This window comes from Tetrao urogallus (genome assembly GCF_951394365.1).
Source record: "Tetrao urogallus genome assembly, chromosome: 17".
Classification (NCBI taxonomy): domain Eukaryota; kingdom Metazoa; phylum Chordata; class Aves; order Galliformes; family Phasianidae; genus Tetrao; species Tetrao urogallus.
In genome coordinates, this window is record NC_136830.1 from 12,402,928 (window position 1) to 12,418,515 (window position 15,588).

Genomic DNA, 15,588 nt, shown 5'->3' on the forward strand with positions numbered 1-15,588 from the left:
GTGCGCAGTGCACAGAGCCCAGCCCCCTCGATTTCCCTTCTATCAGTCACTCTCTGTAATTATTCCTTCCATCAGGCACCTAAGGTCCCTGAAGCTCAATGTGTCATTGCACCTCTGGCTTCATCCTGCACCTGTGTGCTGCCAGATGGGCTCTGCTGGGTCTGCAGCACACTATGGCCATATGAAACAGGCCCCTTCATGGCACCATGTCATCACCGAAGCCTCTTTGCTCAGAAGGCACCTTGCTTGCTGCCAGGTGTTGCCTGAAAGTAGTCACAATGTTTTCCTAGTCAGCAGCTGGCTGCTGGGAAGAAAGCTCCACAGGCACTAAGCAGCATCTGCACACAGTCCTACAGGCAACCCCAATGCTGCTGAGTTCTTGAAATTAGCACCTTGACAAACCTCATCATCCGTCACATGGCACTGTTGGGCAACCCAAAAGAAAGTGGAAAGTGCAAGGTAGGGAAGGGAATGCCGGAGGGAAATGGTGGGTGCCCACCAAGGCTCGGTGACCACTACTTTACTTTCAGCCCCAGAAAGATGGATTCCTTGCAGAATATCCCAGTGCTGCGCTGTTTCACCCGCAGGAGCTGGGAATGGGAGTTTTGGAGTGACTCTGAGCTCACCAGCAAACCACTGTTCCTGCATGGACGGAGTGGCTCAAAACCCAAGTGTGAGCCAGAGCTGGGCGCAGCCTAAGGTGAGCCCCCTGCCAATGGGCACTAGGGGCTCTGGGGCCACAGCTAGCAGCAGCTGGCCCTCTAGCCCTGTGCCCATGGATGGAAATGAGAAATGGAACTGCGTGTCCCAGAGCCCACCCAGCCTTGCGCCCGGCGGGTGGGTACAGGGCACGCGGGGACCCCATTGAGAGTGGATTTGGTTTGTCTTGTGTGACACACAGAACCTGAGTTATTATTTGATCCTGCTCTGAGTAATAACCAGATAAATGGGCCTGCAGATTTCCAAATAAACATTTTAATAAATGATGGGTGAATTAAAGGAGAGCGGCTCCCCCCCTCCCCTGCTCCCAATATTAATGTTCAAATGCAGGCAGGCAGTGTCTAACAGAGCCCTGGGTACTGTAAATACATTTCTTGCACTGTCACACATAAACACTGCAGAGATGGAGATCAAAAGGTCTCGCTGCGCAGAGCGGGGCGGCGTGATGGAGTGAGCATGGTGCTTTGTGGCGGGCGGGGTGCAGGGACGCTGCAGAGGAACAGACTGCCTGGAGACGTAGGAGCCCAGAAGGCCTGGGGGGCCTCAAAGGGGGAAAAAAATCCCCGCTAGCAGCAGGAAAAATAAATAATTCCGTTATCTCTGATGAATTTCTGCCTTTGATCTGGTTTTTCCTCTCCCTCGCGCTGCCTTTGCACCCCCTGCCTCCCCCCATCCCTCACGGTGTGATTTATCCTGCGGCCAGCCGGGCTTGGGGCACCTGATGGTCGCTGATGGATGGGCACTGCCTCAGCCCTGCGCCATGTCGGGCACACACCCCAGTGCCCCGTGTTCCCCACAACCCGCTGTCCCACAGCACGCAGCACGGCTGTGCTGGGCTGCCCTCTGCCAGGGGATGGATGCATGGAGTGCAGCTTTCCTGGCCTGGGGTTACCGGGCTTAAGTCTGACAGCTGCTAAATAATTGGGTGTTTCTTCCACAGCCAGTGCCTCCCTTTGGAGCCAGGGGAGGCCACATGGGTGCCTCTGATATTTCCCTGCAGTGTAGCCAAAAAGAAAAAAAAAAAGCTAGAGTTCTGGAAGTGGGCACTAGCAGAGGAGCACTGCCAGTCACTGGGAATGACTAGGAAAGGATTACTGCAGCCTTTGTGATGGACCAAAGCTCCCTCCAGCCAGCAGCTCCTCAAGCAAGAGGTGGCCTGTGCCACGAGAAAAACTTCCCTGCTCATGATGTGCTGGGATGAGAGGGAATGGCCTCAAGTCATGCCAGGGGAGGTTCCGGTTGGATATTAGAAAAAGGTTCTCCAAAAGAGCAGTCGGGGACTGGCACAGGATGCGCAGGGAGTTGTGGAGTCACTATCTCTGGAGCTGTTCAAGAGCAGTGAACTTTTGGCACACGGGGACACGGTCAGTAGGCATGGCAGAGGTAGGATGGGGTTGGACTTGGGAGTCTGAGAGGTCTTTTCCAGCCTTCATGATTCTATGATTCTATGGATAAGGAATAAACACCTGTACTACTTTTAGAAATAAATAGATGCATTTCTTCATCCACAAATAGGAGATTTCAACATTAATGAAAAGTTCTGTTTTAAGAAGGAATATTTTTACCCCTGAATTTTTCCCTAAAATGATCGTTTTAAGACATCAATCAACAACTGTATGGTAACGAAGGTCCCCACTGTGTTTCTGTAGTGTTACTTTGGTTCTTTGTTCTTCATTTGTCTATGCAAAACAACTGTAAGGTGTACACCATATGCAATAGATACAGCATCATAAAACCAAAGAAGGGCTTGGTTTAGAGGAGACACTGATGACCTTCTCGCTCCAACCCAAGCCATTCAGTGATTCTATGATGTTACATCTATTGCACATGACACACTGTGGGCAGGTTTGCCAATACTTGATCGTGTGCTAGTACAGATTGGGAAAAAGTTTGGGGAAAAGCTGCAGTTTTCCACAAACAGAAAAAATCATCCAAATGGTGTCAGCATAACAAACTGTTGGTATTGGTCCATAGTTGAAAAGCTTTTTCAAGAGCAATATGATACTTTACAGATTGTTTGCTTGAAGAAAGCTTGACCAGTTTTGCTGATACGAATCAATGGCGTTACTTATGCTAATGTTATTCAGCGACCTAATAATCAGTGGTTAAAACAGGATACCAATTAACTCCAAGAAGCACCGCTGAGTGTGTTTTCTGTGAGGTACGTGGAGATTTGATTTTGTTTGGGGAATGGGGGGGGAAAGTGCTGTTCTCTTTTTTGACTTGTTTTGGGGAGAAAAGTGTTCTGCCCTGAGTGCTGCTGGTTCACTGTGCAGAGGGAGGGCCCTGCTTCGTGGATGAAGCTCTGGGCAGCCTGATCTGGTGGTCGAGCCCTGCCTGTGGAAGGGAGTTGGAGCTCAGTGATCTGTTAGGTCCCCTCCCACCTAAGCCATTCTACGAGTCTGTGATTTGTGGGACCAAGGTGCAGCAGTCAATCCTTCTCTGTCCTCAAGAGGATTACCCTGAGTCACTCTGTCAGAAGCTGTTTCAAAGCTCTTAAAGAAGAGTGCTCCTGTTCCAGTCGGGACAATCCTGGAGCAGAACCAGGTGGGTAATGTCCAAAGCTCAGGAGAGGGCTTGGCTGTCTCCAGAAGAGAAAGCAAGAAGGAGAATTGGATCTGATCAGGTTTTTGGATCTTTATTTTTCTCCTTTACCTTAAAACAAGACCGACAAGGAGAAAATAATTGGAATAAACAGTTTTCAGGTGGTCCTGCAGTAGAAGTAGTGGGTGAAAGAACTCCTCTAGTGTTCAAGGAGGTGAGCTGGGGGCTGATGTAGAACTGCTGCGGGCAATGCTCTGCTCCTGCACCTGCTGCACCTGGTGGCACCTGGTAGAGCACTGGCCCCTCTGCCAGCCTCAGGAACAGGGTGGGCTTGGGGGAAAGCTCTGGAATGCCAAGGGTGAAGGAGAGCTTGGTGGGTAGAGCTCTTGAGGTTAGGAGCAGCAGTGAGTGCCCTCTAGAAATAAGCTCCACACTGTAGGTGGCTTGTTGGGGGATGGGGTGTACATGAATTGCAATGGGAGGGTGACTTGAATGGCTCTGTGCTCCAGCTTTGGGCAGGAGGCTGTGGGTGCAGCACGGCTGCAGGACCGGGTGTGTGCTGTGAGTGATGTGCAGGAACAGCCCAGGCTGTTCCCTCCTGCAGTGCGAGTGCGCCACAGCCTTATCTCGCCCCAGACATCAGAGGAGCAATCTTGCTCCTGAGGCCAGGACCTGACAGCCTTGTACATTAGCACTTTTTAAAAGTGATGTCCACTTTTGAAATAGTACCTGTCCCGAGAGTGGTCACTTCATTTGACAAATGCCAGTGATGACAGCTGGACACCGTGTTACAAACTCCAGCCTTCTGCTTGCCCAGCTCCAGCCATCACAGGGAGTGGAGCACAGGGAGCTATGTTCTCCTTACTGTCCAGACGTGTCCATTGTGCCTTCCCAAACATGCAGCTATGCTCCAAGGTCTGTTTGGACTTTGGGTTTGGGCTGCTTGCCTGCAGGGTATGTGTGTGGAGCATTACCAAAGAGGGAAGCTCCACGTAAGTGTGGGTTTTCCCGGGAGAATGGTGGCGTTTTGCCACCCTCTTCCCAGTGTCTTCCCAGTGCAAGGAGGAAAGCAAGCAGAGAAACACACTGTCTTCTCATTGTACAAAAAATCTTGCCTGAAAACTTCTGTCTGCAGCTCCTGAACTCATTGGTTGTGCCAGTGGTTGGCGCAGAACCTCTGCAGAGCTGTGCTTTTTGCATGGAGCCTGCAGAGACCTCCCCAGCTGTTTGGGGCTACTCCAGGTTCTGTGCTGAAAATCTGAGCCAGAGGGGAAGGGAGAGACAGGGCAGAGGCTCCCTGTGAGCATCCATCTGAACTGGGGTGGATGGAGTGAGCTCTCTGCCTAAGAGCCCTTGTAGGGCTGCTTGGGGAACCACTGTAAGAGTCACTCCAAAGACCTTCACTGAGATGACATTACTGAAAGAACAAGTTAGGACTGCGCAGAAGCTGGGAAACACTGGAACTGCACTGCTGGAGTGATTTGTGTTCTAGAGAAGTACAGTGAGCTGTGTTGGTTTTTCTTCCATTTCGTGAACCAAAATGTGTTGAAAGGAAGGCCAGAAAGATGTGAACCTACCTCTGCCACTCTCCATCACTCGGTTCCACCTCACTCTGCTTTGCACAGCCCTCTCTCCCTGTCTTTAATGTAAGTCCTGTCGGAGTCTTGGGGTGACTGGGTTGCTTGGGCACAGGGACAGCTGTCTGCAGGCAGATGGCACAGGGCATGCTCCTGGGGAATGGGGCATCGTGGCCACTTGCTTATAACTTTTTTGGCAATTGTGGGGAGAGAGGGAACAAACAAATCAGATGAATTCTTTTTATTCTCTGAGTGGCCCTTGGGTGCTTTTCTCAGCCGATAACCTGACCCCTTCTGGCTATGCCTCTGCTGAATGCCTCCTGGTGCCTACCCAGCCCTGAGGAGTGATGAAGAGTTCAGGCAGATGGCACAGCCCAAGCTGAGCCTGCGATTTCCTGCTCTATGAAATATGAGTTTCCTTCAGGTCTCTGTCAGGTCACTTCCACCCAACTCTTGCACCTCTCTCCATGGTCCCCTTCCTACCCTCAGAATATTTTGTGATAGTAGTTATGAGCTTGGTTTTTATTGCCCCATATGTTGGAGATGCATGGAAAAAACACATAGGAGAAATCCCCATAGTGGGGGAGTGAAAAGCCACCAAGTTTATGGGGTGTTGCAAATAATCTGAGGCAAAACAAATGTTTAAAGCTGACCCCGCTGCCAATTGTTTTAAACATGGAAAAATGGGCCGAGGGGCAATGGGTAATGGGCCAGTAATTTTCTTCCTTTCTGGACACCCCAAAGCAACAAATATCAAATATTCTTTGAGAACGGAGGGCGGGGGTTTTATTGCCCGTACCTGGGGGCAGCGCTGGCTCACCCTATGGAGCAGGGCTTTTACGAGCAATAACCCGTTTGTGGAGCCAGGCTGGGGGATTAGCGTTGGTGCTGACTTTTATAAGACACTGTGGGGGCTCGCAACAGACTTGCTTTTTGTAAACCAGTCCATTAAACAACGCAACCTGAGCTAAACAGCGGCAGGGGACCGAGCCCTGGGGACCTTCTGAGCCGACCCCTCTGCTTCTGTAATAAACTCAGCAGCATCCCACTTCCAGCAGAGCGCCTGCACAGAGAGCCTAATGTACTGCTGCAGAGGAGGTCAAGGACGAAAAGACCCGGGCTGTTTTTTTCTAGAGTGTTGGTTGTTGCTGCAGTGGACAAAATGCTGCCGGTCTGTACAGTTTTAGTGCTGGGCCTTGTCTCTTACGGATTATGGGATGCCCTTCTGGGAAGGTCATCCTTCTCCAGGATTTCATGGGATGGTTACAGAGGTTGACAGCCCAGGTTTGACCTGCTGGATAGTTGTCTGCTCCCTGCCAGGGATGGGGTGGCAAATGGCCCACTGTAGAAGATGCCTAAGGCTTGCTTGTGCTAATGCTGGGGCTCATGCTGCTTACAGTTTTCACCAATGTTTGTAGGTGGAATAAATACAGACATGGCAACAGAGGCGTACTGTGGGCATTCCAGACCCTCTTGTACATTGATTTAGAAAAATCAGTTTCTCACTGAGTCAAAACTGCGTGCCTCTCTGTATTCCCAGCCAGTCCTGACATTTATCTGGCTTGGATAAATCTTTTCTTTTAAAACTTTATTTCTTTTATTTCACTTAATCTGAACAAGAACCTCAGAACATCTGTTAGAGCAGAATATCTCAACGGATCCATAGCTTACAGAACTTTCCAATTTACTTACAAAAATAGGATATATTGTTCAAAGTCAGGGTGATACTACTCAGACTTTGTGCTATTTCAGCTGAACATCTCCCTGCACTAACCTGCTATTGTGCCCCTGAGCCTGAGAGCTTATCCTTCCAGCTTTCAGACTGGCTTCTTTCAGCCCTTTGCAGTCTGGGCTGCAGGACTCTGGATGTACGAGGACTTTAAGAACAATCCGCTGACTCCATGAGGGGGAACACAGGGCTGGGACAGAGAGCACCTGCACCAAGCCTGGCCTGGCACTGCTCATCGGGGATGCTGCAGGCAGAGGGTTTCCATGGAGACGAACGGATGCCGAGCTGGGGATGCGGTCTAGTGTCCTTTGACGCTCCGGGAGGATGAGGTGCTGAGGTGCCCCAGAGAGGCTGGGGGGCCCAGGGCACGTTGCCCTCAGCCCATTTCACGCTCAGCCCTACGGGGGGCTTTGGGCGAAGGGTGCGGGTGACATCTGGTGGTGGCGGCTCCTCGGCAGGGCTGTGCAGCGATGCTGCTGCAACAGCAGAGGCTGCTCGGCCTTTTCGGGTCCGACCAGAGCCTGCGGAGGAGAGCACCTGGAGATGCAGACAAGTGTGCCGGGGCATCGCTGCCAGGTTTCCCTGCTGGCTGGCGTTCAAACCTGTTGTGCATGGTGTAAGGATGAGGTAATGGGAAGGGCTGAAGGAGCTGCTTGGAGCAGGGAGAAACCACAGGATCTGAGGCTTTCCCAGACCCACGATTTGCAGGGTGCACCTATGTCAGTGATGCTCTTCAGTAAGGCTTTGTCCAACTCAAGTGAAACCACGAGGATCTGTAGTTAAACCCAAGCTCATGGCTGCAGGGTGCCATGGAAGCTGAATTCAAAACGGGCTGGAAACCTTGAGGAAGAAGGTGGCTCTCTAGCAGACAATGTGAAACACTGCTTTGGAGAGAACTCCGGATGTCCCCAGACTGCTGCCCACCACCAGCAGCTGAGGCAGAACTAACTCCATGCATGCATTCCCTACCCACCTGCCTGGGTGCCGAATGCTTGCTGGTGTAAGGAGGAGGATGCTGAGTGAGCTCAGCATTTGTCTTGAGCTCTTCTTGCTGGTTTTCATAAATTATAGTCATTGGAGACACTCTCCTGCCACCATTCCAGCCCTGCAAATGAAAGAGACCTGCCTCCTCCCAGCCGTGGAGCAGCCCATGGCAACACTCAGCACACCCCCGTGTGGCAGTGCATCCAGCTGCAGAGCAGGTCTCATAGTAGGCGAGGAGTGCTGGGACCACATCTTTCTGGTGATTCCTACCTCTGACATCCTTTCGTTCAGCTCAGTCTCAAGTCTGCAAATCTTGTGCTGCTGCTTCCCTGCTGATGGTGTTTCAAACCTTTGGCCAGTGTGAACTTAGCATTGTGCATTTTTTGGGAGTGGCGCAAAGTCTCTGAGTCCCAACAGCTTTTTTGGAATAAGACCTCCTGAATTCATCTAGCTCTGAGTGCAAGCAGGACTTGAGGTGCAGCTAGGATTTTCTGTATGGTGGAGCTGTAAGATACCACAGTACTTTAGTTAAATGGGTTTTGGAGCACTGTAGGGGAGGAGATGAGGGTGAATCCCCATCCTGGGGGTCACAACTCTCCTCTCCTCCCCATGGATCCATGTGAGGTCAGATACAACCCACAGCAAACCCTGAGAGCCCCTCTCTGGGTGGCTGAGCTGCTGGTGGGTTAATGAGTCGAAAAGGCTCCGGCTTCCTCGGTGGGTGGAAAGGTTTGACTCTGCCCTGCCACAGCCACCATTTTTCTGGTCGGGTGGGCAGGAGGCTTAAAATGCCACTTTGGCTGGCAGGAAGATGAGGGCCAAGAGAAGGGCAAAGTAGAAAGCTTTTTACTTCCAAAAATAACTCTGCAACAAAATGAGGAGGTCGGGGGGTGAGAAGAGAAATGGAGAAGCACCTTCCCTGGGGGCCAGCACTGAAGTTTTTACCCTCGGAGTAAACGAAGAAGGAAAGCTTGGCTACATGAAAGTCTTTCCCTTCATGCTATGGCTGTAATGATCTGTAAGGGCTGGCGTGAGAGCAGCTGGGAGACAGAGCATCCCCCTGTCCTTCCTTTCTGTTGGCCATTTGCAACCATCAAACTGCTTCCCCACCTTGTCTAACTGCAGTTCTCTCGCTTGGATGATTGGAGCTGGGACAAGATGAAGTTGGGATGTGTTGTCTCAGCCCCACATCCCAGCTTGCTGTTTTCCCAGGAACTGGCTGATCTCAGGATGGATGCTCTCATGGTTCTCCACCACGACAAGCTTACAGATAGATAATGGACTGGGGTCTGCTGTGTTCGAGCCCAGGCAGAAGCATGAAGTCATCAGGCCAGGCACGATCCCTTGGCTGGGAACTGACATTATGGACAAGGTTTGGTGCAGAAAGCATCCGTGAGGAAAGTCCATCTGCAAAAGCAGCATGCATGGGGCCCTCCTCTCAAGCAGTGGGTTTGCAAAAGAGTTCCTCAGAGAGGGTGTTTCCCAGAGTGAGTGTTGGGTGGGCATTTTATCGCTGGTGGTGGCCGACGTGCCAGGAAATACTGTTATTTCTTCCCTTCCCGAGCTGGGAGATGATAAACACTGGGCTCTGCCTGCATTCAGCTGTGATCCATCAAGGCAGGGAGGGGGGACTTGGACCAGAGCGTGGGTGAAGGGAGGTCAGTGATTGTGTAAACAGGCACTTCAGGGTTCACCCGAGCTGGTATTACTGTAATTCATTAGAGGTGTCAGCCCTCTTTGTAGTCCTTGCTTGGAGAGCCCCTCGCCTGGCAGCTCCTAACATCCAGCATTGCCAGCAGAAAAATAAACGGCGTGAGGTGTCCCTGTGGGAGAAGAGGGCTTTCCTGCAGCTGTGGTGGGGGTTTGCCTGGGGGGACCCCAGTCTCACTGGTGCTTCCTTGCAGAGACACACCCAGAGCAATGTGCTGGGATCGAGCTGCTTGCACCAAACTGGTAATGCTGTTCCACCTGGTGTACGTCACAGGATGGTGCAGGGCTCAAGCAGGCTTTGCACTCCTGTGGCTTGATGCAGAGCTCCTTACCTTGTGTTAGCAGCTGGGGATGGAGTGGGGCTCTACACAGTCTGCTGATCCCTAGTGCCAAATGAGGGCTGCAACAGCTTTTTCCCATCGCCAAACCACTTGCTATACTGCAAGGAGAACCAACACCCTGCTCCCAGCAGGCAGGAAGGCTGTGCTGTACATAAACCCTGGGGCTGGTGCTGGAACAGTTTGGATGGAGCCTGGGGAAGTGACTGCAGCACTTGAGGCTGAGCTAGTGCTGCAAGATCCATCCTGTCCTCTCCTTTATGAGTGGGGTGACTGTCTCAGATATTATGCTGCAGCACAGGGATGCCCATGCACGCCCTTGGGAATGCAGAGGGATTTTCAGAGCATTGAGATCTAATGCAGTTTAATCTGGTCTTTGCAAACCTAATGGCCAGCACTCAGTTCTTCTCCTGGGCAGGACTGCAGCATCCTGGTCCAGTTCAGCATCATTTCCCAGTGTTCCTCTGTGGTGTGAAAGAAGTGGACAAATAAGTGCAGAGAATGCAAAACTGCTCCCAGATGTGGGGGCCTGGGAAAGCCCTCTAAGGAGGACTTGCAGTTGTTCACTGCAAGCTGGTGGAAGGCATGGGAGATGATTTCTGGTTTGCTCTGTATCACAGAGTTGAACCAACTTTTTGCTTGCAAGGAGTGGTTGGGATGCACACAATGTGAGTGGTAAGTGTGGCATGAGGAAGAATAAAAGCCATGGCAGAAATGTGAGATTTTACATCTCTGCAAAGCCCAAGAGGGCAAAAGCTGTCAGAGAGGGGTTGGGCTGGGGAGGCAAGCATGCAGTGCCCCCTAAATGGTTCTATATTTAGTGTGAAAACCTTCTGTCAGTTTCCTGAGGCTTTTCCTTTCTTTAGCATCTCAGATTTGTGTGTTTTCAGGCCAAGTTCTGCTGCACCAAGACTGGAACTCCTGTTCCTGAAGGAGACCTACCTGCTCCTGTAAAGCACAGAGAGGTGCAGTGCTGATCGAACCACCCTGGCCAAGAATACAGGGCTCACCCACAGCTGAAATTACAGGATTTCCTTGTAAAAATAAGCATGAGAGCACTGGATGCACTTTGGCTTTCATGAGGTTGGCTGACTGCTGCAAGTCTATGGAAATGCTTGCTATTGGTGCACCGACCCCAAGGAGGTGCTGCTAAGGAGGGCTGTGCATTGGCTGAGAGGAAGACCCTGGGATGCAATGGAGCTGCAGTGGAGCAGCTTTGGAGATCTCCGTGCTGGAAGGTGAAGTGTTGGCCCTTAGCTCTGTAGCTGCTAATAAACCATCTGTCATTGCTTATTTTAATTGCACTGTGCTCCGGTTTAGGGCAGGTGAGCAGAGAGGGTGCCCTACATTCTTGCAAGGCGGCATTTGGTCGGGGATAATTGTGCTGGGTGAATATAGGATCCGGCACTGGGGCCTTTGACTCCCAGCCAAGGGAGGCAGGTGCTTTCAATATTAGCCCTGTTAAGTGTCTCCGATAGAGAAAGGTGTTTGCGAGATATGTACGGTGGAGGAGAGGCTGAGGAGGGGGTTAAGTCCTAGCAGAGCGGCCCCATCCTTCACTGTGCCCTGCCCTTGCCATGCTGCCTGCCAGTGTGTCAGCAGTGCTGATGTGTCAGTGGTGGCCTGTCACCCAGAGCATCCCGAGCAGTGACAGGCTGTGCCACACACCCCATGCTCTTTTCTCCCTTTCTCCAGCAGTGTGCTGGGCTGTTCCTTCCTCTGCTCTCCCGAATCATTCGTCCCTCTGTGCCCAGAGTCTGGCTATGATTTGCCTGGATGGGATGAGGAGCTGGGGGGAAAAAGCACTCTGTGGCCTTTGGGCTATTCTGGCAGGTGTTTGGTGGGTAGTCTTTGGGCGACGGGACTTGTACAGGGCTTGGCTCCCATGTACAACCTCTCCCTGGCTGCCTATCCTGCTCTGGGCGCTACTCATTTCCCTGCTTGCCATGGCAACCCCATCATGGTGCAGAGCATCACCGCTCCAGAAGCAAGTGGGAAATGTATCCCTTGCACTGCCCATCCATTCACACTGTTCTTCCTCTCCCATGTTCCCTCCCACAGCTTTTCTCTGTTCTGGCCCATTGGCTCCCACACCCCGAGACCTCCATCCTTGCACCAAGGCTTGTCCCTGCTCCACCTCCCCAGTCTGGCAAATGAGAAGACACCTTTATGTCTTGATGTTCCCAGGGTTTACTGATAAATGCTGTCTCCACAACCACAGCCTTCACTGACTCGTTATCAGGACAAGCACTGCTAGGAAGCGACCCATGACCCTGCCCAGGGAGGTCCCAGGGGAATTGCCCTTATCAGCTCTTTCTAAAAGCTTCCCTTTTCGACATGACAGAGGAGTCTTGTCCAAGAAATGTGCAAATAGAGATGGGGCAGGGAAAGGTGCAGGGTGCTGTGGGCATCAAGGGATTCTTTTGCTCTTTGCTGGGTGGTGCTGAGGCTGGAAGAAGCGTCCTTCCCATTGGAGGGGCCAAACACTGCGGGCAGTGGGTCTTCACACTCTGCCTTGCTGGGCCAACCTGCTCCATGCAGAAAGGTTTCCCAGCTTCATGCCTGGGGTTATCAGGGAAACAGACAGCAGATAAGAACATCTGGGGCAGAAGGAGAGGTGGGAATGTCTTGGGGGACTGCATGCAGACTCACTCAACTGTGGGGTTTCCTCTCTGAAAGGGAGGCTGGCTGTTAACTTCTCCAGTGACCTCTGTTCACCCCTCAAGAAGGATGATCAATTCTTCTCTTCCTCTAGAAGCCACCTTTTAATCCAGCCTCATCTTTATATAGGTGACATGTTGGGGCATTGCTGTCCCATTTTCCCTCTGTGTCACCTCTCCATTGGAGCAACCAGCTGTGTGCAGTATTTCTGCTGCCAAAAGGCACGGTTGGGTTCAGGTGCCAACAATGAATTTTGGAGGCCACTCTCCAGCTTGGCCTCCCATCCCTTTTGACACATCAGCTTGTCCATTCTGATGGGCAGGCAGATGGACTGTATGGGTTGCTAGTCCTACCTCCAGCTCCCTGCTGGGGATTAGCAGGGATGGGCTCTTGCAGGGTCCAGGCTGTCACTGACTTCCCACCTTTGATCAGGAGTCGGCATTCCTGAAGTGCTCCATCTCCCACATGTTGCACTGATCAAAGGCAGCTGTTGCCTGGACCCTCCCCTGAGCCCCTTTGTACACAATTGAAAGTACAGAAACACGAAGGAAACCGAAGGAGGTGGAGATGGTGATGGATGGAGGAGAGAGCGGGCAAGGGACAGCAGCAGGCGGAACCCTTCCCCTCATAGAGTGTCCCATATGTACCCACCAGAAGGATGCCGGTAAGCCTTCGTGGGTCAGGAGAGACGCTGATGTCTGGCTTGGGGCATTCCAGGAAGGGGGCTGGACCTTATCTGCCACCTGAAGGAAATGCTGTCATTGCTAGACGGCAGTAATTGCTTGGATCAGGAGCAGCTGCATGGCCAGCAGGACGCGGCCAACATGTCCCGTGGCTTGGTGGGTTCAGGAGTGCTGCCAAGCGATCTTAGCCTTAAAGCTGATCCCTTAGCCTTAAAGAAGTTTGTTTGCACAATGCCAAGGTCCCCTACAGTCTCTCTGGAGGACCGTAAGTTGACCTTTGCTTGGTTGATATGTTGCTGGAGTCCTGTAAGTCTGAATCTCTATGTCCGATTGCCCCATGGCAATCCTGGCTGGTGCCGGGGCTCCTCTGAGCTCACTACAAGCTCTCCTGTCCTTATCCATCCTCTCCTGTCTACTTGTTACAATTTAGCTTTCAGACTCTGGAAAGACATATTCTGCTTCAAAGTTGCAGAGAGGAAGTACAGAAACCAGGACCACAGGACACAATTGCAGGCCAGGTGACAATTTGTCTGGGTGAAAGGTGAATTCTGCCCATGATGATGCTGCACTAATCAGCAAGCAGGAAAACATCCTCTCCATGTAGCAGAGGATTTACCCACTCTAGGTGACGCCCTTCAGCAAGGCAGCATGTTCTGCTCTTCCCACGGGCTCCATCTTCTTGTGCAGCATGAGGGAGATGGATTCATCGGGCACCACACTTCCAAGATCTTGATGTCCTTCCTCTAGGATCAAGTAGGATCAATTTGCTCGTATGAGGTGGTTCCAGCCATCTCTGCTCTGAAAGATCAAAGTCTCCTGCAGTCTGGAGCTGACTGCAGCAAAATCAAACTTAGGGAAGCATTTCCAGCAAAGCTGTTCCTGAAATGTTCTCTGCACGCACAGAGTGTCTTTGCAGCAAAACGAACTGGTGACTGTTGCTTGGTCATGCTCATCTTTGTCCTTGCTAGTACCTGTGGATTAATTAAATTAGGTGAAAAAGGTCCTCAGCCAGCTCACAGCCCACTGTGGGAACACCCTGAGGCTGAATTTTGCTCATTACCCACATCTAGAAGAAAAGGGAGGGAGTGGAATACTGCCAGGGAAGCTGAGTGCCTCCATTACCTGCTGTCCTGCAGGGCTGCAGGCATGCTCAGCACCCCTGAACAGGGTCAGGCACCCTAGAATTCCTAACAGCATACTGCTGTTGGTCCATTGAGGGTGACCCCGGCTCCAGCAACCCTCACCTGCCCTGCACTTGCTGCGTACGTAGTGCCCCTGCTCAGACAGGCATGAAGGGCTGCCCTCAGCTGTGCTTGTCCTTCTCAGGCAAGACTGGCAGCAGGCAGGGTGGGCAAGCTGTAGGTGACCTGGGGCAAACCTCTGGTGCCCTTTCGGACACATGACAAAAAGAAGCATCTCTCCAAAACTGTGGTAGGCTTTGCATCTGACCCCTTCTTGTATCGAGGGATGGACAGGACCTGCAGCAGCTTCTTCCTTTCTCTCCTCCAGCCCTGCTTCCCAAAGTTCAGCTTCTTGGCTGCAGGCAGCCCATAGCAGTGTTTTACAGCAAGGTGACCCCTGCTCTTTGGTGCTGTGCAATTCCCTGTCCGTCCTGCTGATGAGCCGTTCGCCAAACACATTGTGACAGCTCGGCTGGAGCCGTGCAGGACCGCATCTTCTGCTGTTGGCGGTGGGCTTGGACAAAGCACTCGTCACCTCCTGCCAGCCACAAGGGGATCTTGGATTAAGGGGTGAGGGGACAGGCAGTGCCTGCACCCTGCCACTAGCGTGACAGCCCTACACAGAGCTATTGGCAGTGACCAGAGAGTAGCCCTGCTCCTCTATCTGTGGACACCCAGGCTGTAGGTTGATGGCACATCACTTTTGCTGGGTGCGTTGCCCACTGGGTACCCTCTTGAATTTGTCTGAATGCAACCTCCCCAGGCATGAGCATGGGATCATTTGAGAATGAAAAACAGGATGCATTCAGTCTGTTTCTGAGGCTGCTCTGGTGCAGTTTGGGGGTTGAGCTGTTTGTCCTGCACCCAGTGCTATGCAACACCCAGCCTGTTCCCTACCCACACCATGTGCCAGCAGCAAAAGGGCTAAAGATGGCCTTCAGGACAGATGTTCAAGCACTACGAGCAGCTTTACAAAAGCCTCCTTTGACCCTTCTCAAGCTAGGGCCTCAGGTTCCCTCCCACCTGCCTGGGGCTGCAGCCTCCCTTCAGAAATAAGCCTGCCTTGGGGCTTGCATGGCAGGCTCTTTCCTTGCTGATATAGCCACCTATTTCTGATGCCCCAGAAGTCCCAGGTTTTGCCAGAGCTAAAAACCTTCAAAAATAAAAGTTGTTCTAGTTCTCACACTTGCAAACATAAAAACTGGATCCAAAGGCATTCTTGGGGGTAAAATGAGCAAAGGAAATTAACTACAAAGTCAGTGTTTTTAAATCTTGTGCTTCTGTAGCTAGATCACCTCATTGAAGCTAAAATACGTTATTGCTAAAGGAGGAGGGTTAGCAAAAATGTACATTCCTGTGGTGCTGGCAAAAGCTATGTTTCCCCATGGGTACTGAGGCAGCCCAGAGCTCAGCTATGTGGAGGACATGTCCCTGGTGTCACCTGGAGCTGGCTTTTTGTGA